Below are 24,771 nucleotides of genomic sequence, written 5' to 3'. Positions count from 1 at the left end.
TGTTTTACATAAAGTATGATTGAACTATATGAATTCTTCAGTTACTGACAGAGATACAGTTACATTCTTACCCATGTTTCTTAATTTAAGGGAACAGTGATTTACTTTAATTGGAATCTATTTCTTCAACTTTTCTTTGTTGGTGTACCAAGAATCACAGCGCATATGACTATAGATCCATAATGGGAAAAACTGTTTCTAATAGACTCCAGCCTTAATGCTGAATTAAATAATTGCAAATACTTTTTAATATAAACTATATGTGTATTTTTTTAAATTTCCCTACTCTCTCACTACTGCCATCATGTATATATAATCTTTTATCAAGACTGGTCAGCATTTTGTTGTATTGCAAAAAACACTTTCAATAATTTTATGAATATTAAAAATAGTTTTGAATCTTTATTTTTTTCAGATAAATGCCAATGTTTAGAAGACGTGCTCTTTGGATCCTAGGTGCTCTCGTTCAGAGCTATGGTGACAACAACAATAATAATAGCTAAAATTTGTTCAGCACTTCATGTGTGTCAGCAACTGTGCTAAATAATAGTGATATATGAGAAGTTAATATTTACAGATACCAAGTGAGGTTTTTGCCAAACAGCTACATTATTTTCATCAGCCAGAATTCTAGGGGAAGAATAATGGACTAAAAATCAGATAAGGTATTTTTGCATTTCCAAAACAATACCTTTGTTTTTTGTTATTTGAGGTTTTTTTGTTTGTTTGTTTTTAATCTAACACAGGACACAGGATATTAAGTTTCTGCCTTTAGCAACAAGTTATGAAGAGTGGATGGAAAGAAAGCATCTCATTTTTCCTTCAAATTAGATATATTAAAGGGATTAGGGGAAGAAGAATTAACAAACATGTTGAGTGAGTCTAAGAATAAAAGTATCAGAACTGGAAGAATGATAGGATAGCAATGGAGTCAGTAATCAGAGGTATGCTCCACTCAGGTCCTAGGCTCTGCTTTCCTCAGACCAGAGTGGACACGTGAACACCATCTAGAGTCAAACAAGAGATACAGCATATATAACCAGAGATACAGCATATATAACAAGAGATACAACATCTATAACCAGGGTGAAAATCTACAGTGTATTTCTTTCCATATGGCCTCAGATGAGAATTTCCCATTAAAGTCAACTCTGATACATTTCATGATGAATCTAGAACAAAAATCAAATTCAAACTGAGGTTCTTGCATCACGACCACAACTACAAAAAATAGAAGAAATTGAGGATAAATAAAAAATGTAAAGCTCTAGATATTGTGTTATGGAGGCACTTGAGTCTTAGCTGAAGACTGTAACTTGAAAGGAAGAAAGAAAACTTAAATTGCAAAATATTTTACTTTAGTTTTAAGTGGAGTTCTTTTTAACACCTGTAAAATACATGCTGTAAATATACTTAATCACCATTTAAATAGAATTCATATGCCTGATCAATGGAGGCTGTCCATGGGTGCATTTCTTCTACCTTAAATTTAATACTTTGAAACCTAATACACAATAATGATAGTATTTAATAATGATGAGAGTAACTAACCATGAAATTTAATCATGATTAAGAAGTAGCTACATATGTTGCTGCAGTAGTAAGGAGTCAGAAAATTCAAGCATTCAATTATCTTGTCAAATTCCTTTATATGTCCAACAATGACAGTGGTATAATTAAATAAATGTCATTTTATGTAATTTTAATAAAATAATTGAATTATTCTGAAGTTTCCTTATGAAGATACATTAAAATGAAAAAGTTAGAGAGTCATTTTTAATAATTCTGACATTTAGTAATCTAATATTTCTAATATTAGCATCTGTTCTGCAAACTTAGCTATGGTTAAAAATAAAAGAGATATGCAGTTAAATAAGAATGCCAATAAAAAGAGCTCATCATTCTTATTAAATTTAAACAACATATTTCATGCAATTTTATTAATATAATATTGTATTATCAGTGCTTTATTAAGAATCATATTATAAAAATAGGTAAATTAATAGTGAAATCTTATGGGAGAATCTAGCTTAGTTTTGGGGATTTTTTTGCTTTTGGAATTTTTTCTCTTTTTTTTTTTTTTTTCTGCTATTTTAGAGCTTAATATTGAGGACAGACTTAAAAGTCCAAGAATAGCATAATTTATACCATATGCCTTGTGGAAGTCTGTAATAGAGCCATGAAAATCTTTATTAATTTTAAATATTACCTGTATATTTATTTCTAAGAAATAAACTCACAAATATTTTAAATACTTTAATTGAACTTATAGGCTAGAAAGAATGAAAGGTGGAGATGAGGAAAAAAAACGATCCCATTAACAACTAGCGAATTCTTTCAGTTTATCTGTAAAAATCACATTGAACTACTGGACTGTGTCATGAAACAATTTTGTTAGATACATTCATGAGTTAGTTGTACTTAATGTGGATATGGCTCATGAAATAGATTTCATGAAAGAATATTAAATAGATGATTTAAAAGTATTAATATTAAATTCTATTATATCAGTAAGTATAAAGACGAACATGTTTGAGATACTTCCTAGCATATATTACAATATGCTAGAATGATTAAGAACATAGGCTTTGGAATAAAGCAATTCTGGATTAAAATGTGCATTTCAAAGGCTGTTTTTTTATTTCTAGCCTTTGTAAACCACGTTTACTTCTTAAGGAAGCCTAAGTTTCTTTTTGAAGGCTATTATATAATTTCTTAAAATGAGCAAAAGCTAGTTTAAACTTAGAGTTTCAATACATGGTTGTTGTGATATCATTTAATACGAGGTAAGACAAATTATGAATAAAAATATTGAAATCAAAATTAGAACTACCATAGGATCCAACCGTCGGCCCACTTCTGTGTATGTATCTTAAAAAAAAAAATAAAATCAAGATCTCAAAGAAATATCTGCAATAGCCAAGATATGGAAACAACCTAAGTGTCTGCCCACAGATAAACTGATAATGAAAATGTGTATATATACATAATAAGATAGTTTTCATCCATAAAAATAAAAAACTGTCATTTGTGGTAACATGCATGATCCTGGAGGACATCATGCTAAGTGAAATAAGCCAGACGTAAAAGACAAATACAGTGTGATCTCACTTACGTGTAGGATCCAAAAATGTTAAACTCATAGAAACAGAGAGTAGAACAATGATTGTCAGAAACTGGGGCATGAGGAGAATGGGGAGATGATGGTCAAAGGGTGCAAACTTTCAGTTATAAGATGTCTACATTTTGGAGGGCTAATGGACAAATTGTCACAATCACAATACTGTATTGTTTACTTTAAATTTACTAAGAAGGTAGATCTTGTCTTCTTACAACACACATATGCAAGGGTAACTGTAATGTTGGATAATGTTGATATGTTGGTTATTTCAATTGTCGTAATAGTTATACGAAGTATAAGTATATAATATCATCATGTTGTACATCTTGAGTATATACAATTTTTATTTGTAAATTACACCTTAATATAACCAGACCTAAACAAAAGAATGTCAAAGAGTCACAGGCTTTTAGAAAAAACTAGCTTTAAAAAATAAAAATAAGTAGAATTTGTCTAAGTTTATTAGAATATCTGCAATTGTGAAATTTAAGAGAGAGGGGGCCAGGGGCGGTGGTTCACGCCTGTAATCCCAGCACTTTGGGAGGCCGAGACGGGCGGATCACGGGGTCAGGAGATCGAGACCATCCTGGCTAACATGGTGAAACCCCGTCTCTACTAAAAAATACAAAAAATGTTAGTCGGGCGTGGTGGCGGGTGCCTGTGGTCCCAGCTACTCCGGAAGCTGAGGCAGGAGAATGGCGTGAACCCGGGAGGCGGAGCTTGCAGTGAGCCGAGATCGCGCCACTGCACTCCAGCCTGGGCGACAGAGCGAGACTCTATCTCAAAAAAAAAAAAAAAAAAAGAAATTTAAGAGAGAGGGTAACAAGAAATAAGCCTGCATCTGCATAAACAAAAATAAGTCAGTGCATTTGAAGGACATAAAAGTCCTAAGTTAAGAGTGAGCCATAGGTATAGGATAGTGCCTGCTACATGGTACACTTTTTCTGTCTTGAAATGCGGCAATAAACAGAAGTTATATTCTAATGAAGACAGCCAGGAATAAAAAGGGAACAAATAAACCCATTAGAAGTCATAGAAACGACAAGGAAAAAGTATAGTGGTGCAATTAGAAAAAGAGTTATGGGGAATAATATTATTTTATATTGATTAGGCAGGAAATATATTGTAATAAGTTGGCATTTAAGGAAACACTGGAAAAAGTGAGGGGACTGTCCATACGTTTGTGAGGAAAAAATATTTCCACTAAAATTTTTCAAATTGATTGGTCATTTTGAGGAAATACAAGAAAACCAAACCAACTGGAGCAGTATTAACAAATGGAAGTCTGATGAAAGACAAAAAAAAATTGTTAGCATACGAATGGGGTATTAATTACGGCCAATTAGGCCATGGCAAGTCTCTGAATGAGATGAAAAGTCATAACATGTCTTGAGTGGAAAAACTGTATACTTTTATTTAGGTTTCCAATATATCTTAATGGCTGCTTGTTGAGATGGGCTTATGTAGAGCACATGGAAGAAGAGAGAGCCATTCTAAGCCTCTTGTGGTCTATGGATATGGTGGCTTAAATTAGAGTTTGATAAGAGAGAGATAAAAACAATCATAAGATTATTATTGTATTTTAAAAGTAGAACATTGAAAATTTTCTGAATATTTTGAGATGTGAAAACAAGAGAAAAAGATGATTGTATTTATTTGGTCTAAGCAGCTGAAATTATAAAGTTATCATGATTTGATATGAAAAAGATGAATAGTAGAGGAAATTTGATAATACTAGTGAGAGAAAATAGAATTTGGTTTGTAATAAGTTAAATCTATAGACATTCAAGTGAATACGCAAAGTTAGAAGTTGTATATGAAGATATGAGTCTCAGGAAAGAAGACGAGGCTAGAAAGAAAAAGATTAAAATCTTTACAGTGTATGTGACATATAAAGCTATTAGAAAAGTGTATTTTCAAACATTTTGGTTACCAATTACAAAACTTGAAGTTAGTATAGAAGCATAATCATGTTAAAATGTAATAGAAAACATAAGTTAGGGAAGGATAGGTTTGAATAAAAATATATAAATAGAATAAAAGTATATCCATATTTTATGAAACTACTTTCAGGCTGGAATGATATATGTTATATATTTTATACTATGGATCATTTAAAAAAATATTGAAAGCCAGTGTCTGGTCTCAGGAAACTGTAGGAGAGTTCTCTGAGAATGCTGTGTAATAATGAAACAGAGATTGGGAACTTAGCCTACTGCAGCTAAGAAATAGACAGGATTCCAAGCTGCTAAACTCAGAGGTAAACATGGATCAGAATAGAGAGACAAATCTGGGACCTCTGGAGGCAAGAACCATACATGCTAGGGCAGGAGTGGGAGTGAGGAGTAGGAGACTATCCTGGACCACAACAAAGAAACAAGTAGAGATGTCCTGAAACACAATGGGTGGACTATTGATCCCTGTAATGATAAAGGAGGAGGAAGTTATTCTAAGCCTTCCCTATGAGAAGGAAAAAATGGGGAAAAAATGTAAGAAAGAAATTATTTAAAGAGACAATTGTTGTGGATTTTTCTAGAACTCGTATAGCACGAATCCACCAATCTTGGAAGTACAGAGTATTATAAACAAAATCAGTATAAAGAAATCCATGCTCAGACACATTGAATAAAACTAAGGAACAGCTGATAACAAAGACAAAATCTTAAAGGTAACCAATGGAAAAAGAGAGGTTGCATATAAAAGAAAAAAAAGAATAACAGCTCTTTCAACAAAAATAACGGAAAACAGAAAAACAGTCGAGAATAACTACAAATTTTGAGAGAAATAGTTGTCAACACATATGAACAAAACTATCATTTAGGAGCAAAGTTAAATCTCAACATTTATAGACAAAAATTGAGAAAAGTTATACCAAAGTCTTCTTCCCTAAAGCGAAGCCTAAAAGAGGGACTTCAGGAAGTAAAAAATATCTACAAAGTATTGCTGGGATATAATGAAAAATATTTTTAAAAATCAAATAGAAATATCCACACATTTTATAAAAATAAAATAATAAAATAAAAATAATTACATGATTAAAAATAGGCAATCTTGAAAGATTTGACATCAATCACATAACTTGTCTTCTAGGATTGCTCCCTGAGGTGACACTTGGACTTGAAAAAGGAGGGAGTTCATCCTCCTGGTTTGGAATTAAAGAGAATTGATGGTGGTCAAATTTAGGAATAAAAACAGCTATTGTTTACTGAAACTCTGGAGTGCCAGTGATTGTTGAAGCTTTTAAGAATTTAATTGTAATTCTTGTGATAAAAATGGTAAGTTTAAATCTACTAATCAGAAATTTAAAGCATAGTGAGCATGAGAAGACTTCAGAGTACTTAAAGGGATCTCTATAGGCAAATAGAGGGCAGAATTATCTGACTACCAGAATAGGACTTAATTGTAAAAGTTCGGAAATTCTGAAAGGGCTGTTTTTTTTTTTTTTTTTTTTTCAGCCTAATCCCATCTCTCAAGCAATATCAATAATGGATACTGGTTTAGATGATGGGTCAAGAGCCTAAAAGAAGTACGATTAGAAGACGAGAGATTGAGATGTCTCAGAGAGAGGCATGTCGAGGGACTCAGAGATGTACACATAAAGTGTAAGTAACTTCATATTCCACCAAGAACACCACATCCTTCAGTGGCAACATCAAACTATGTTGACAGAATAATTCAGTGAGTAGAAGTTAGTCTAGCTGTATCTTTAATCAACACTGTGCTTTTGTAACAGGATTATTATTATAGAAAACAAGTTTATTAAAAATGATGATTGCCCTTGAGCCCAAAAGTATGAGTTCTCTTTCACCAAGCTAGATCTAGCTATTTTCGCTGCTGAATGTCCAACTGGTAACCAACAGAGACCAAAGAGGCCAACCAGCCACTTGACAAGTTGATTACATAAGACCTTTACTAACATTGAAAGAAAAATATTTTATCCTGCTCAGAATTGACACCCATGTTGGGAATATGATTGCCTTTGGGACTGTAATATCACAGCCAGTAACTCTATTCAAGGTTCAGAGAATGTCTGATCTGTTGACATGAATCCTACATGATTTTGCTTCAGATTGTGTGCTGCATTACAGAAATGGTGATTCAGCAGTGTACTCATGATCACAGATCTACTGTTCTTTACCAAAGACGCTTAAACAAATAGCCTTTTAAAGTACAGCTGAGTTATCATCTTGTAGATGGCAATTCAAGGTCATCGATACAAACAATGGGGAAGAGGAGGAATGTGCTTGAGACCTAAGTAACCAAATGGAATGACTTTTTTTACTCTTATGTGTAGTTGCAACTGAAAATGGACAAGTGCTGCAATCACAGCCTGATAAGGGCATGAGATCCAGGTCTCAGAACCCTCAGTAGTGCAGGTCTGGTTCACTCTACAAGGTCAACAACTAGACAAGAAGTGCTGCTATGCCAGATGGAGAAGAGTCTAAAATTTGGGATGGAGGAAAAGTGTCAGTTGTCCTAACTAACTGCAGCAGTGGCCTGCAACCAACAACAGCAGTGAAATATTTAATTAAATCTTCTATCCTGTCTCTTGTAAGTGTTCCCAGCAATCTGACCAGCAACAATTTTGGAAAATATGCAACTAGATGGATTATGAATATGAAGAATAAGTTCAATTAAACAGATCTTAGTGGATGCACTCGGCTATTTATCTTGATTTTCTTTACTGCCAGTTGTACCTACCTACCAGGTGCTAATAGTGATATCTTCTAATGATTCTTTTGCTGCACACTCCGCTCAGCATTGTTCTGGGTTAAAAGGGCCAGCTTTCCTGAGAGATTATGCTACCACACCTCCAAAGTGGCAACAGGCAGACTTTGACAAACTGATATGAAGTTACAAAATGTTAGTTTCCTTGGATTAAAATGTGGGATCAGGCCATGCACGGTGGCTCACATCTGTAATCCAAGCACTTTGAAAGGTCGAAGTGAGTGGATTACCTGAGGTCAGGAGTTCAAGACCAGCCTGACCAACATGGCGAAACCCCGTCTCCCCCATCTCCCCCACAAAAAATACAAAAATTAGCTGGGCATGGTGGCAGGTGCCTGTAGTCCCACCTATTCAGGAGGGTAAGGCAGGAGAATTGCTTGAACCCAGGAGACAGAGGTCGCAGTGAGCCAAGATTGCATCACTACACTTCAGCCTGGGCAACAGAGTGGAACTCCATCTCAAAGACAAAAAAAAAAAAGAAAGAAAAGTGAGGTCAACTCAGGGATATAAATTCCAGAGTGCTCCAAGGTATGAGACACTTGCCAGAATGCCACCCTTGCTTAGTCTTTTTCTAATGTTCTATCCTGCTTCCGTCATTTATTTTTATGGCAAGGATTCATTCAAATAAAAAAAGCAAAACTCCTCTTGTAACTGTTTCTAGAAAACTCAAATTAAGATATACTTTTCTCTAAAAATTGCTAAAGAATGCACATTTCAAAAACAAAGACATAAACAAAGAGATACAGAAATCAGACAAATGATCCAAAGGGAGAGATGAAAACATTATAGTTTTTCTGTACTCGAAGTCTGTGGAGAATCAATGGAGATTTTGGAAAAAGAGTGGCAAAGATAATAAAGGTGAGACTGAAACAGATTAAAAGTTTCTGTCATAGTAGTTTGACTTACTGTTACAAAATACCATAGATTGAAGAGTTTATAAAAAACAGAAATTTATTTCTCATAGAAATGGAAGCTGAAACTCTAAGATTAGAGGGCCAACGTGGTCAAATTCTAGTGAGGGCTTTCTCCTGTTTCGCAAACTGTTCTCATTTTATCCTCACTAGGTGGAAAGGGAACAAGCTAGCCCTCTGGGGTCCCATTTATGATAGCACTACTCCCATTCATGAGGGTTCCATCTTGATTTCGACATATGAATTTCAGGGGAATATCAACTTTCAGTCCATTGCAGACTTCAAATTAGACCTTTATAGTTTAACTTTTCATATTTAAAATTTCATCTTTAAGGGCTGAAACTGACAATTATTGATGCGTTGGAATGTACCAACAAAAAGTAGCAGTAAATCACAAATTGAAAGTGTAGTAAATATGCATAAAGATAATCACATTTTTTAAAAATGTGGTAATGATTAACTTCAGGAAAAATCAAAAGTCTTGTAGGTATGAAAAATTATATATATATATAATATAATAGCATAGTAAAATGTAGCAGTCAAATATTTGTGTTATAAATGGTTTACCTTTAAGTTCATTTAGGGAAAAACTCAATTTTTAATCTGGAAATGTAATCATTTTATATTTTTAAAATATTATTTCACAAATTTTTAATGGAATTCTAGGTAGACCATATTTCCCCTCTTTGAAAATAATCTTCACTGGTTCTAGGTTCTAGTATTACTGATAAAAGTAATCTTTGTCAGTTTTTAAGTAAAATAATATCTAGGTTTATATTTTCTTCATTATTTTGGAATTTGTTGTGCTTTATGTATCTAACAGTATGTTTCTTAACTCTTTTATTATTAAAAAAATTGTGATAATATTATTCTCTCCTGGAAGCTTTTCTATGTTAAGGTCGGTCCTTCTCCAAATATCTTCCAAATATCTGTACTCTTTCTTCATAATTTTGATCTCTTTCTCTGCATTGCATTTTGTTTACTTTCTTCAGGTCTATTTTCTTCTGCACTACTTTTCTTCTTCAACTGTGCCAAATTGGCTGCTTAAACCCATTTATTTTAATTTTAAATATTACCATTATTCACAAGATATCATCTGAATTTGAGAGTTTCAGGACTTTGTTATCATTTTCAAATATGTCTGGTATTTACAATGGTATTATGATAATTAAATAAATTTTAATTTCTTTTAAATACAAACTATAGTGATATAATAGCCTATAATGTAAGATTTTTGTTTTTGAAGTCTTAAATTCTGTTATTATTTTACACAAATTTTTGTCTACTGTTAAGAAAATTTGTATGATGTTTTGTGTTTTTTTATTTTATTTTATTTTTTTATTATACTTTAAGTTCTAGGGCACATGTGCACAAAGTGCAGGTTTGTTACATATGTATACATGTGCCATGTTGGTGTGCTGCACCCATCAACTCGTCATTTAGCATTAGGTATATCTCCTAATGCTATCCCTCCCCCATGCCCCCAACCCACAACAGGCCCCAGTGTGTGATATTCTCCTTCCTGTGTCCACGTGTTCTCATTGTTCAATTCCTACCTATGAGTGAGTACATGCGGTGTTTGGATTTTTGTCCTTGCGATAGTTTGCTGAGAATGATGGTTTCCAGCTTCATCCATGTTTTGTGATTCTTAACAAATTTTTCATTAGAAATTGTCATTATTTAAGTTCTCAAGTTAGAATATTTTCACCTTGCAGAGATTGGCTTCTGTCCTTGCCATATGTCTAAAGCAGTTAAAATAGAGTAGACACTTCAAAGGAAGACATACATACAGAAAACAAGCATGTGAAAAAAATGCTTAACACCAATAATCATTAGAGAACTGCAAATAAAAACCACGATGAGATACTATCTCACAAGGATCAGAATAGGTATTATTAAGAAGTCAAAAAAATAACAAATGCTGGTGAGGTTGCAGAGAAAAAGCAACACATACATTTCCAGTCGGGATGTGAATTAGGTCAGCCACATTGGACAGCAGTTTGGAGAATTCTAGAAAACCTTAAAACGAATTACCATTCAACCCAGCAACCCCACTAGTGGGTATATACCTGAAAGAAAATAATTCGTTGTACTATAAAGACACGTGCATGTGTATGTTCATCACAGCACTATTCAGAAAAGCAGAGACATAGAATCAACCTAAATGCTCATCAACAGTAGACTGGATAAAAAAAAAAAATGAGGTACGTGCACATCATGGAATACTAGGCAGTCATAAAAAGAAAGATCGTGTCCATCACAGCAACATGGATAAACCTGGAGGACATTATCCTAAGCAAACTAACACAGTAGCAGAAAACCAAATACCGTATATTCTCACTTATAAGTGAGAGCTAAATATTGAGTACACACGGACACAAAGAAAGGAACAACATATGCCAGGGCCTACTCAATAGGGGAGGGAGGTGGAAAGATGAGGATCTAAAAACTACCTATCGGATATTATGATAATTACCTGGATGATGAAACGATGAAATGTTCTGTACACCAAACCCTAAAACACACAATTTACCTGTTTGACAAACCTGCACATGTACCACTGAGCTTAAAATAAAAACTAACAAAATAAAAATAAAATAGAGTAATATAATTGACATTTATGTGTGTGTGTGTGTGTGTGTGTGTGTGTGTGTGTGTGTTGTGTGTGTGTGTATGTGTTTGCAGAGAATGTGAGGAGCATGAACTCAGGTCCCAAATCCAAGTGAAACCCAGCTAATGGCTACAAAGTCACAGGGACATGTTTTTCTCCATTTTATTCAGATCAAATTTGATCCAAACAAATATTCTTATTTTCTACTCTGTTGGGCAGTATTTTTATCATGGTTTTGTTATGTAGTTTATTCAATTTGTCTTAGGATGATGCCCAATCTGTGGGTGTCATGTGGAATATGGTCATCTCAACCAGTTCACCATTTGGCAAAAGCTTTGCTTATAGATTCCTGTATGTTATTTGGATAAGGTTTTAATATAGATAGAACCAACATTCTCCCTATATATTGGCACTTGCTTCTTTCTTGCTCTCTGACGATTTCTTTGAATTCTTGCAAAATTAGCTTGAATTTATTCATTATCAAAATACATATTCAACAAGAATTTTAATTGGTTTTGTAACAGATTTTCAACTTATGTATTCCATTAAAATATCAGAAAATTCAGCTATCAATGTACATTTTGTTAAAGTTTTATAAGAGATGGAGATAATTTATATTATTAATTATCTTTTAACATTGTCCTTCCCTTCTGTCATATAGTTCCCTTTCAACTGACATGCCTCACTCTGAACTCCACCTTGGCAGTTTCTATCTATATTCAGACTGACCTTTCCACAGACTTTTCAAACTCAGCATTTTCTTATGCAGGAAAATCTTTCTCAACTTCTTGCTCATATTTGTATGACTTCTTTAAATTCATGCTCTGTTTCTCACTTTCAAAGATAATGAGGAATCAGATATGGGAAAAATTAAAGAAAGCAAATATATCCAGCCAACAAAGAAACAAACAAAAATGTTGAAAACAAATTTAAAAGTTTTAAATATTGAATTCTATAGAATAAATTCATAGCTATAAATCTCTAAAATTTTCACTATTGATACTTCATCATAATCTCTAGAATCAACTTATGATATTTTAAAAGCCACTTTAAATATTACTAAGAGTTACACTACATAAAAAAGTACTTAAAATATTGTTTTGGAAATATTTAGATTTATCTTTTATTTACATGATTTTTTGTTGTCAGTGAGTAATAATTGTAATTTTCTATGTAGCATTGAACATATTTTGTGTTTTTTAGGTTTTTTTCTTAATTGTTTCTTTCACTGTCTGCTACATGCCAAAGAGCCAAAGACCTCATCCTTCTTTTATTTCTTTTTTTTTTTTTTTTTTTTTTTAGAGTCTTGCTCTGTCGCCCAGGTAATGGCACGATCTCGGCTCACTGCAACCTCTGCCTCCTGGGTTCAAGCGATTCTTCTGCTTCACCCTCCTGAGTAGCTGGGACCACAGGTGCACACCGCTATGCCCGGCTATTTTTTGTATTTTTAGTAGAGACGGAGTTCACCATGTTGGCCAGGCTGGTCTTGAACTCCTGACCTCAGGTGATCTGCCCACCTTGGCCTCCCAAAGTGCTGGGATTACAGGCATGAGCCACTGCGCCAGGCCCCTTCTTTTATTTCTAAAGGTTCAATCTCAATCCTCACTTGGATTTTTTTTTCCATTAATTGGTTTCCATTTGAACGGCTTACTATCAACTGGTATATGCCTGATATCGATCAATAAACTAAGTTTCAGTCTGCTATGGTTTCATTTGTTATGAATTGTCTGACCGCCCATTATAAGTTATGTTTTCATGATTACCACTCTCTTTCAGGTCTCTCTATTCTGTTCATACAACTTACCAGAATGGAATAGTGCTGTCTGTCACATAGTAGATGCTAAGTAAATATATTTAATAAAATAAAGATACAAAGCAGTATCTTCCAAACTTTTATAACACTTTTGAAACAGAGCTATTGAATTTTGCAAAATCTCTTCCCCCAAAATACTTTTAAAACTATCACCTGAGTAGTTTGGTGGGTATCGTATGACACTGATAGATTTTTAAAACCAGGGAGAATAGCATTCTCCAGTGACTACCTAACTGTGGATAATAAATCCTTACATAGAATTCACTTTTATTGTCAAAGCCTGGAAGATTAACTGCAGTTAAGAAGTAGAGAGAATAAAAGTAATCAAATGAGGAAGAGCTACTACTTGTTTTATAGCCTTTTGGACTTTACAGAGGATATAAAAAATTGAGTGAGCCACAATCTAAGAACAGAGTTAAAAGTCAGAAGTGTCATTGATTGATTTCTGAAGACTATGCACATCAGTTCAAGGAACCAGACTAAGTCAAGGCTGTCTTTCCATAGCTCGCAAAGTTACTTGAATATTGTTAATCAGAATTCATTAACACAGCTGCACGAATATTTTTAGAAGAACATTCTTTGTTTTTTTTTCAGCCTTATCATTTCTTAATCACTGATAGTGTAAATATAAGCAATCTGGTATTTTGTGTTATCTATACATGTACAGAAACAACAAAAAAGCTGCATTTTCTCATTTCTTACATAACGTGTAACAAGTAAATATAACCACTGATTTCAATATTTATTTTTGAACTATAATTAAATAAAAATGTGTCTGAGTCTCATTCATTAGGATTAAATTTCCTTCCACAAGATATTTGAAAATCTGTCCCTTCTGTGGGATTATTTTACATATATGTTTACAAAATCAGAATTTGAAGGTAGAAATCAAATTGCTTTTGTTTATTTAATTCATACGAATCCCAACTCATGAGTCCTGCAATCTGCTCTTTTTCAATAACTAAAAAATGTGAAATGTGAAATGTGAAAGTTTTAATTCAATACTTTAATTTAGTAAATGTGGGCCATTTGTATAAATTACTTGTTTTTCAAATGCAATTTTCTGTTTTTATATTACTTATGCAAAAACAAAACCCAAGCCAGTACAGAGATACATCTAGAACACTGTTATATAGTTAATAAGGTCACCACAATGGTAGACCTCCCACTATAAGTCTGGCATTTTTATTTTCCTCTCTTTTACCTTCTGTCGTCCTTTATTTCACTATTTCTTCTTAATTGGAATAGATACTGAAGTCAGAACTGCCACAGGTAAAAAGAAGTGTTTACTAGTTGGTTCCTGTGTTTTAGAGGCATGCATACAAATCACGGTGAAGAGAAGTGTCATAAAAGAAAAAAATTATTTTTTAAATCATGCAGATAAAGAAAACAAAAGTGCCTAGATTATTGTTAGAAAACCCTTTAGTGGGCTGGGCGCGATGGCTCACGCCTGTAATCCCAGTACTTTGGGAGGCTGAGGCAGGCGGATCACGAGGTCAGGAGATCGAGACCATCCTGGCTAACACGGTGAAACCCCGTCTCTACTAAAAACACAAAAAATTAGCCGGGCGTGGTGGCGGGCGCCTGTAGTCCCAGCTACTTGGGAGACTGAGGCAGGAGAATGGCGTGAACCTGGGAGGCGGAGCTTGCAGTGAGCCGAGATCGCGCCACTGCACTCCAGCCTGGGCGACAGAGTGAGACTTCGTCTTAAAAAAAAAAAAAGAAAAGAAAGAAAGAAAATCCTTTAGTGAAAAGAATATGAGCAGTATTCTTGCTTCTGGAAGGCTATCTGCAAGAACTCCTGGGAAAAGGTATAAATGTTAGAAAAGAGTGGCTTTGGCTGGATGCAGTGGCTCATGCCGGTAATCCCAGCACTTTGGAAGGCCGAGGCAGGTGGATTACCGGAGGTCAGGAGTTCAAGCCCAGCCTGCCCAACATGATGAAATCTCCTTCTCTACTAAAGATAACAAAAATTAGCCAGGCATGCTGGCATGAGCCTGAGAGGAGGCTGAGGCAGGAGAATCTCTTGAACCCGGGAGGCAGAAGTTCAGTGAGCCGAGATTGCGCCATTGCACTCCAGCCTGGGCAAAAAGAATGAAATTCTGTCTCAAAAAAAAAAAAGAGTGGCTTTTCACAGAAGGAAACTTGTCCCCCAGGAGACATTTGGCAATGTCTAGAGGCATGTTTGGTTGTCACAACTGAGGTAGGTGTTCTTAGAATTTAGTATATAGGAGGCAAGAGTTAAGTATCATGCAATGCATAGGATAGGATCCTGCAACAAAGAATTTTCCAGCTCCAATGGTAAACAGTATTAAGATAGAGAAAACGTATTCTAGAAAATTTAAATAAAACTATATTCCACAAATATTAACGTTTCTTCATGAACTTCACCACTATGGGAGCCTTCTCATTGTTGCAATTTGGGAATTTGAAGAAAAGTAAATAGATGTAATCTTAATGTGTAATTTAGAGCTCAATAAATAACACTAACTAAAATTATAATATTTTGTTTGCAATATTTAATAGTTATGTTAATCACTTTTTAACATTCACAATGTAATTGTTTTCACTATTCTTAAAACATAAATTCAGTTTGCACTTAGACATACAGTAGATATATTAAATATGTGGATGGTTCCTTGCTTATCTCATAAGGATGCCTGTGATTCTCTACTGGGAAATCCTTTATATTTTCTTCTCCATGGTTCCTACCTTTGATCTCTGAGACAGCCTAGCTTGCTCATTATCCTCAGTACCTGAGTCTGAAGTTGTGGTTTGAGTGTAAGCTTCCTTATTGGCCAGTTTCCTCAGACTGCTTTCTGCTGATACACGGTGGACAACAAGTGTTGCTTTAGGGACTGGACAAAAGGCTTTCACAGAATGATTTTTTTTTGTTTTCTTTGATAATAACATTGTCTCAATAAAACAGTTAAGTTTCAAGTCTATTTTCTTAATACACTTGCAAGTGGAACTAATCAAACCCACAGATTCCTTCTTGAGTATATTTGCCTCCTGACTCTGTTTATTTACCGTTCTCTGTGTCTGACCCATCCATTTGTCCTTCATTTAAATTGTGGCAACCTTAAGGCTATCAAAATTGTAAGATTGGATGTTACAGCATTAATCTCAAATCAAAATTTTGCTATTGGGCTGGACCCCACTGTCTAACCAAGACTAATAGAAAGCTACTTAAGGAGATCCTTAGTAAAAATCTTTTCTTGTCTTAATTTGGAAACTAATTTCATTGGCTGCCTTACTCTGTTAATTTAGATTACAGACTTAGAAAAAATGTTTGCTGTTGGGAGAACTCTATTTTTCAATTATTTCTTGTGTGCTTGTTTCTCTTCCCTAACTGGGTACTTCCTAAATATGAAAACATCAGAACATACATATGCTCACCAATAATTTGAATCTTTCTACCATTTGCTTTGGAATTACAGACTTGATAGATACATGATATGTCTTTCAAGTTGTCATAGAGTATTACTAAATTATTTACTATAGAATAACAGGGGAGCACCTGGTTTCCAGCCTGGAATGTTTGTTTTTTGCTTGCTATAGCTTGAATGCAAAATCATGCCATTTTGTTTAGTTTTCCTTATGACAGCACTCTACTTCTAAGTGTAAATTAATATATTTTTAAGGTATATGCTACAGTTATTTAGTAATGAGATTCCCAAATCAAGTGGCTCAAACAAAACTGTAGCTTATTTATCTACTTCCTAGCAGTCCAGTAATAGTACAAGGTCAAAGGCAGAGAACTTGCTCTAGTCTACAAAGTCAAACGGCTTTAGGTGCCCTTCTTAGTAGCTTCCATCTTATTACTTTGTCATCTCTAGGCTTTGGCTGTTATCCAAACTGTTACCCCTGCCCAAATCACATGTTCTATCACATGACAAGTTGCAAAGTTAGAAAATGGAAGTCAAGAAATTATTTAAACATAAAGCAAAAATTCACAGTTTGTAATATATCCATTCTATACATATCTAATTGTAAAAATCCTAGTCACGTAGACATAGTTAACTGTGAGGGAAGTGAAAAAGGGTTCAAAAAAGGCCATACCACTAGCTAAATCTTGAAGATGGTATTGTATAGAGAAAGATAGAGGAAATGAATAATGGTGGATAAGCAGCAATCTCTGCTAAAATATATTTCTAAAGAACTTTAAGGGCAGAAAAGGCCACGGAGAGGTTTGATGTATAATCACTGGTTTGTAGCCACGTTCATTATATATGATGAAGTGACAAAACCAAGTTGCCAACTGATGCTAATATGATTATATTTTAGTAAAATCAGCAAACAAAATAATTTTGTTCCATGGAGATGTAAATATCAGACTCAATAATATTGGCAAAGGAGATACACAGTGAGATAAAGAGGTGGAGGATGGAAAGATATGATTAGGTTGGCTTTTATACATTTTTTACTACATTGTTTCACATGATAAAATAATACTTTGTAACAGTTTTAATGTCAAAAATAACAAACCAAAAAGGTTCCTAGAGCATCTTACTAGAAGCTGTTTTGAATCTGAAAAATTTTGTCATTAGACCTCATTATTCCAATAATTGACTGTGCTTTTCTTCTTTCACCAAATAATTTATCAGTAACTATTATATGCAAGGAGGCTATAGAAAAGGATAAGGATGCAGCCATAAATAATTTAGAAATTATTCTTGACTTTATGAACCCTACACTTCAGTGGTATATATAAAGAAATAACCAAGAATTTAAGTGTAGGGTGATCCATTCTCTGATAAGTCAAATACTGAAGCACAAGCTATGAGAGCTCTTGAGTCACCTAACTGAAATTTAGGGGAAAGCTGTACCCCAGCGATGCGGCAGTGAGGTGAAAGCCAAAAGATCTATAAGAATTACCCAAGGGGGACTGGGCACAGTGGCTCACAACTGTAATCCCAGCACTTTGGGAGGCTGAGGCAGGCAGATCAGCTGAGATCAGGAGTTCAAGACCAGCCAGGCCAACATGGTGAAACCCCGTCTCTACTAAAAATATAAAAATTAGCCTGGCATGGTGGTGAATGCCTGTAATCCCAGCTACTTGGGAGGCTGAGGCAGGAGAATCGCTTGAACCTGGGAGGCAGAGGTTCCAGTGAACTGAGACGGAGCCATTGCACTCCAGCCTGGGCGACAAGAGTGAGACTTCATCTAAAAAAAAAAAAAAAATTATCCAAGGGAAGAAGAAAGGAAGGGTGTCATTGACAGAATAATGGGTTATTAATATCAAAGTAAGAGACACTTGACTTAGAAAAATAGCAAGATGAGAAATACCACTGAGTCCAGGTTTAAAAAAATCTAATAACAGAAAGGTTTTCTTTAAGAAGATATATTTTAATTTGGTTACAAAGGCAGTTTTAAAAGTTTACAAAACAATTCTGGGGAGATGGCTTTCCAAATGTGCATTGCTGTCTTGTTCTCTTAATTTCCCTTGGAAAAAGACATATAGAGTTATGGACGCTATGTAGTGTAACGGAAGAACCAGTGAGTATGCATATGAGATTTAGAGTTCTTTGGAAATCTCCAGAAGAAAAGAACTATAAATGTGAACACTGGTAGACAAGCAGCAAAAATAAAGTTTTGCAATTTCTTGAGGACTAGGGCATTTGAAGGTGGATTTCAAGGCCTGAGATGACCAAGACTGTAAATTGAAGCGTGTAACCTGAAAGTGTCTTCTTCTTCCCACTTGTTTGAAATATTTGGAAGACTGAAAAAAAAGTCTCTTATTCTGCTATAGTAGGGGCTATACTGGTGGACTATAATATGTTTTTCATTGTTTACAAAAGAGGGACAGCTTCTCTTCTACTTATGCTCCAAGAGTTTGGAGACCTGAGAGGCCTCTAGAGCTAACAGCTTTAGCAAATGGGCTGAAATACGTGCTTTTTCCCCCCTTTCTCATTTCTTTATTGGTTAACCAAATGGAAAAGGCCAGTCTATTTCAACCACAGCAGATTGTCTACACAGAGAGACTGCTGCTGTCCTACTATATAGATGCTATGGGAAGATATAATACAATCATGGAGACGCAAAAGAAATTACAAACTGTTTCAGGACACTCAACAGCTATAAAAAAGAAAATAAATATTTCATTGTTAGAACAGGGCAGATAGCACCTTGAGACATAATGAAAATAGCGATCTTCTTGAAATATAGTTTTTTAAAAACAAATGATAGGGTGATCTGTAGAGAAGACTCAAGCACAAAAAGCCCTCCCATGTTCATATTTTTAAAATAAGCAATTTAAAATAATAGTAGAAATATGTAAAATATATATAAACACTGATAACCAAATGATTATATATGATAATTTAGCATAGTAAAGACCATCAGAAAACTCTGAAAGCAACAAACTAAATGAAAATAAATTGTTTAAATTGAAGAAGAAAGAATGCTGACTACCTCAAATATCTTTAGTATTACCTTAGAGGCTTTAGCTATTGTGATAACAAATTAAAGTAAATTAATATAAAAATCAGTATATTTTTATATATACTGTTGTCTGTCTGTCTTGTGTACTCACTTCTGCCTTCTACTCTTCTGCCATGGAATGACTCTCATCACAGGCAGGTGCCACATTCTTGCTAAATAAATTTCTGTTCATTATAAGCTACCTAGTCTCACTCGTTCTGTCAAGGAAGCACAAAACAAACTAGGATAGAAAATGGGTACTGATAATGAGGTGGCTGCTATAACAAACACTTGGAAATGTGGTATTCTCTTATAGCAGCAGAAAAATGGAGTAAGACAACCACAAAATGTCAAAACAGAATAAAAAGAGTAATGCAAAAACAGAAAAATTTTAGAAAATTTAAAGGATGGTTTTCATTTACAATCCATAATGTTACATCTCATCATATACCTAATTTTGCATGACTATTGATTCATGTATTAGCCTCTAAAAATATTTAGCCAAACACAAAGGTGTTTGGCTAAATATTATGCAAAAAATAATGTATACGCTTTGACTTTCAGAAGCACTATCTGTAGGATTATATTTTAATTTACTTTCTAAAGTATTGAGAGCTATCCAACCTTAGCTGGCATCACTCTTGTACTTGAACGTTTTTATATGCCGTAAAGCTATTTGCAAAGCAACTGGAATCAAACCAGCTACAAAATAAAAATATCACAACAACACGGATTATACTAATACTATTTAAAATTCCATGTGATGGAGCAGGATAGTATAAGCACTGTGTTTTACATGTGTCATACAAAAGATAGAACAGTACACCATTTTAACAAAATGCAGTTGTTTCAATTCTGAATCACTAAAAAATAAACTTTTAGTGAATTTTCTTTTCTTAAATTACCAGAACAGGCCAATTAAAATTCTGGTTAAGTTTTTCAGAGTCTAATACATGAATCAATAGTCATGCAAAATTAGATATACAATGAGATGTAATACTAAGGATTGTAGATGAAAACGATCCTTTAAACCAAAACAAAAACAAAATTTAATGAACACTTACTTGGCTGACATGCTATAGTGAACAGATTTGTATTAGCTTATTTTAGTCATTTACTTTTAGATTAAAATGCAGAAAGAGCCAATTTAATTTATTCTAGACAACTTAATGTTTAAAAAGTCATTAACATTAGATAATTTTTGAAGATATTGAATTGATAAGATTGTCCTGTGTCAAGCTTTTTTTCAAGAATACCTTGATATTTTCTAGGTTACTTAATTTCAAAATAAATGCATTACAGCCTTAGCTTTTTATCCTGCATTGCAGGAGATTATGCATATTTGAGAATTGTATACTCAAAATGAAATTATTTAATGTAACAGATTAGATTATAAAAGTAAAATAAAAGATCACATGATTTAAACAGAATTCAAAGTATGAATTATTAGCAAAAATGTTTAAAACTCTAAAAGTTCATTTGGACTTGTTTATTCCTTTACACTTGGCAAAAAAGTAAAGTAGCATGCTATACTTAATTTCCAAATAGTAATAGGCTTTTTAGCTCATTAATTTTTTAAAACATAATTTTATATTTACTACAAAATGACCACCTATGGAGAATGAAACAAAACTAAATATAGATGCTCTTCAAATTATGATGGGGTCGCATTCCGATAAACTTATCCAAGTTGAATATATCATAAATGAAGACTGCTTTTAAAACATACTACATTTTAAAATATGATAGTTTTATCTAGACATAATCTCATTGTAGGTAGAGGAGTGTATTGAATGTATATTGCTTTTGCCTCATCATAAAACAAAAATACTGTTAAGTGAAACCATCATAAATCAGAGATTATCTGTATGTGGTAGATTATCTGTATGTGGTATACTCAAAGGAAGAAGGGAAGGTGTGAAGATATTCTATAAAGATACTCAAATTAGTGTTTCAAAATGAAACCCACTTAAAACATTGTTTGGTAGTATTTATACATAGTTACACTGTTCTGCAATAATTATTTAGAAAGGGATAAAATGTACTTTTAAAAAACTTTCCATATTTTAAATCCAGAGAAGTGAGACAAAAAATATTAGCCACCTAGCTTCTTCTTTTTGTCTTAGCCAATCAGTTACTCAGCCTGCCATCATCTTTCACTGTTCTTTGATTCTGCACATGTTGGTCCTTCAATTAAAATGTGCTTTTTCCTCTATCCACACTGACCTTTTACATATTCTCCAAAGCTATTCAGGTATCACTCACTTCATCTGTGAAATCCTCCATGCTTCGCCTGAGATGTGGAGATGCCATCAGACATTTATAACCACAATCTCTTCCTAGCTCTTAAGATTCCTGGTGGCAGAAGGTGAGTTTTATTTAATCTTTTTAAAAGTTAGAAACTCCCAGTGCTTAGCAGAAGAAATGGCACATAAATATTCATTTTCCTTTTAAATTTAATCATGCCTGCAATTCACCTGTGATAAAATAGCATATATCACCTTAAATTATTGCTTATTTCTTTATGAGCTACTTAAATGTTTATATACTATGTCAGGGAGTGATAAGTACTAATGGAGAGAAGAAATACATTTAGGTGAGTGAAGTGGAGAATGATGAGAGGCCATTTTCTAGAGTATGATCAATAGAGACTTGACTGAAAGACACAACTGTTAAAATATTTGAACAGGTACTTGAAGGAAGTTAGGAGAAGAGCTGTTCTGGCCTCTTTGGAAAGAGCATTCCAGGAAGAGGGAACAATAAATACAAAGCCAGAGGAACACACAGATACAAGAACTATCCCATTCAAAAAAGAACCAGGAGCTCATTGCCTGAGGAGCAGAGCCCAGGGATGGGTGAGGACAGGAATCTGATATACATCCAAAGGAACAACATGACTATTTTGTGAAAAATATAAATATAAGGATAGATAGTTGCAGATGAGTTAGGAGATAGTTAAATAATTTTGTTAAGAGATGATGGTGGCTTGGACCAGTGTGGGAGAAGAAGAGAGATTAGAAGTGACAAGATACCAAATGTATTTCAATGGTGGTGACAATAGGATTTAGCATCTATATTAATTTTCTAAGGCTGCTGTACCACAGACAGGATGACATAAACAAAACAAATTATTCTCTCACAGTTCTGGAGGCTAGAATTCCAAAATCAAAATGTTGCTAAGGTAGGTTCCCTCTGAAGCCTTGAGAATAGGCTCTATTCCAGGCCTCTCTCTTTGGCTTATAGATGACCATCTTCTTGTGTCTGTTCACATTGTCTTCATATGGTATTCACGTGTCTGTTTTTAAATTTTCTCTTTTCATAAGGACTCCAATAGTATTGGATTAAGGCCTAATCTAATTATCTCATTTTAAGTGATTACATCTATAAAAACCTTGTCTTTTAATAAAGTCGCATTCTGAGGTTCTGGGAATTATGATTTCAACATATGAATTTTGAGGTTATTCAATTTAACCCATAACATGGTACATGAGAAAAAGGGGAGTTTGACCTTTGCAAACAAAGAAACAGAGTTGCTGGTTATCTTGAATACTCTTCAACATACCCATTCATTCAATATTCAACAAATAATTAACATTTGTTTTGATGTCTGAACCCCATTCTTAGGACAGTGAACAAGACACCCGAACACTTGAACCACATATATTCAACATTATAATGGAACATTCCTTAGGTATGCAATTACTCACTCCTGAAAGATTTTCAATTCCCCTAGTACTTCAGTTAAAATACTTCCTAAATTCTTACAGAGAACTAACAGGTAAGATCAGCATTTCCCTTCTTGGATGGTAACAACAGATTTTACTTGTAAGTTTTGGCAGGTAACTTGCTTCTGTGAAATGTTGTTTCCTCTCTATAAAATGGGGAAAACATACTGACCTCGTAAGATCATAGAATTAAATAAAATATCATATGCCAAAGATAGTCCAGGGCATATAGTAATCCCTCAAAAATTGTAAAAATGTAGAAATCTTGTTGCTGGACATCATCACAGACATCTCGTCTTAATACTGTGGACCAGCTAAATGACGAGCATAATTCCAATTGATCTGAGATTGAGTTATGTCTGTATTCATGAAGAAAAGATTTAATAGGGAAAACCAGAAAGTCACCTGTTATCTTGGAGGTACTCATAGCTGATAAAAAGGGTAAAAGAAAAAAATATTTTCTGTATCCTTAAAGCCTGACACAAAGACAGAATGCACTTTCATTATTATACACCAAATTACTTGTAGGAGAGGTGTTGGTGTCTCATTCATGTCCATATCCCTTCTCTGTGCCTAGCTGAGGACTAATGCAAAGCAAGTGCTCAAAATTATTTGCAAATTAAGCATTCAGATCATTGTCAGTACAATACAATATGAAAGGCAGGATCCAATTGGATAGCACATTTGTTTTTCACTGGCAAATAATCTTATGGAAATAAAGAGACAGGAGAAAAGGCTGTGGTAGAATCAGGATAGGAGGCTTGTGAGTTGCATGGGGTGCTGAGACATTCCCTTATTCATGTAGCAAACACTGAGCCATGAATGACACTGCACCCAACTTGGGATGTAAATGTAAGTAATATCAGATTCTTAATTGTCTCACATATTCTGGTTGCAGAGACAGTATACACTAATAATAAACAGCATTTATGACCCCTCAATATGTGCCAGGCATTGTTCTAAGTTATTTGCATAGATTAATTATTTTAATCCTCACAATAATGCTATGAGAAATGAAGGCACTAAGAACTCAGGAAATGTGCTAATGTCACATAGCTAGTAAATGGTGGAGCTGAGATTTGAACCCCAGGCAGTCAAGCTCAGAAGACTGTACATTTAACAACCATGCTTTTTTGAAAAGCTAGTTCTCAAGTAGTTTACTGAGTAAAATGATAGATTCATAAATAAACGTATGTATTTAATAAAAGGGATAGAAGTGATGACAATGCCTTATACCAGGTAGGATAGCAATTATAAAAAAAAGTTAACAAATAATTCAGAGAATGTACAGAAAATAAAACATTTGTACACTATTTGCAAAAATGAAAATTGGTACAGCCATTATGGAAAACAATATGGAGATTCCTCAAAAAATAAAAATTGAATTACCATATGATCGAGCAATCTCACCTCTGCATATATAACCTAATGAAATGTCA

Source organism: Hylobates moloch, unplaced genomic scaffold (genome assembly GCF_009828535.3).
Source record: "Hylobates moloch isolate HMO894 unplaced genomic scaffold, HMol_V3 SCAFFOLD_2, whole genome shotgun sequence".
NCBI classification, from domain to species: Eukaryota; Metazoa; Chordata; class Mammalia; order Primates; family Hylobatidae; genus Hylobates; species Hylobates moloch.
This window is presented reverse-complemented; position numbering follows the sequence as displayed.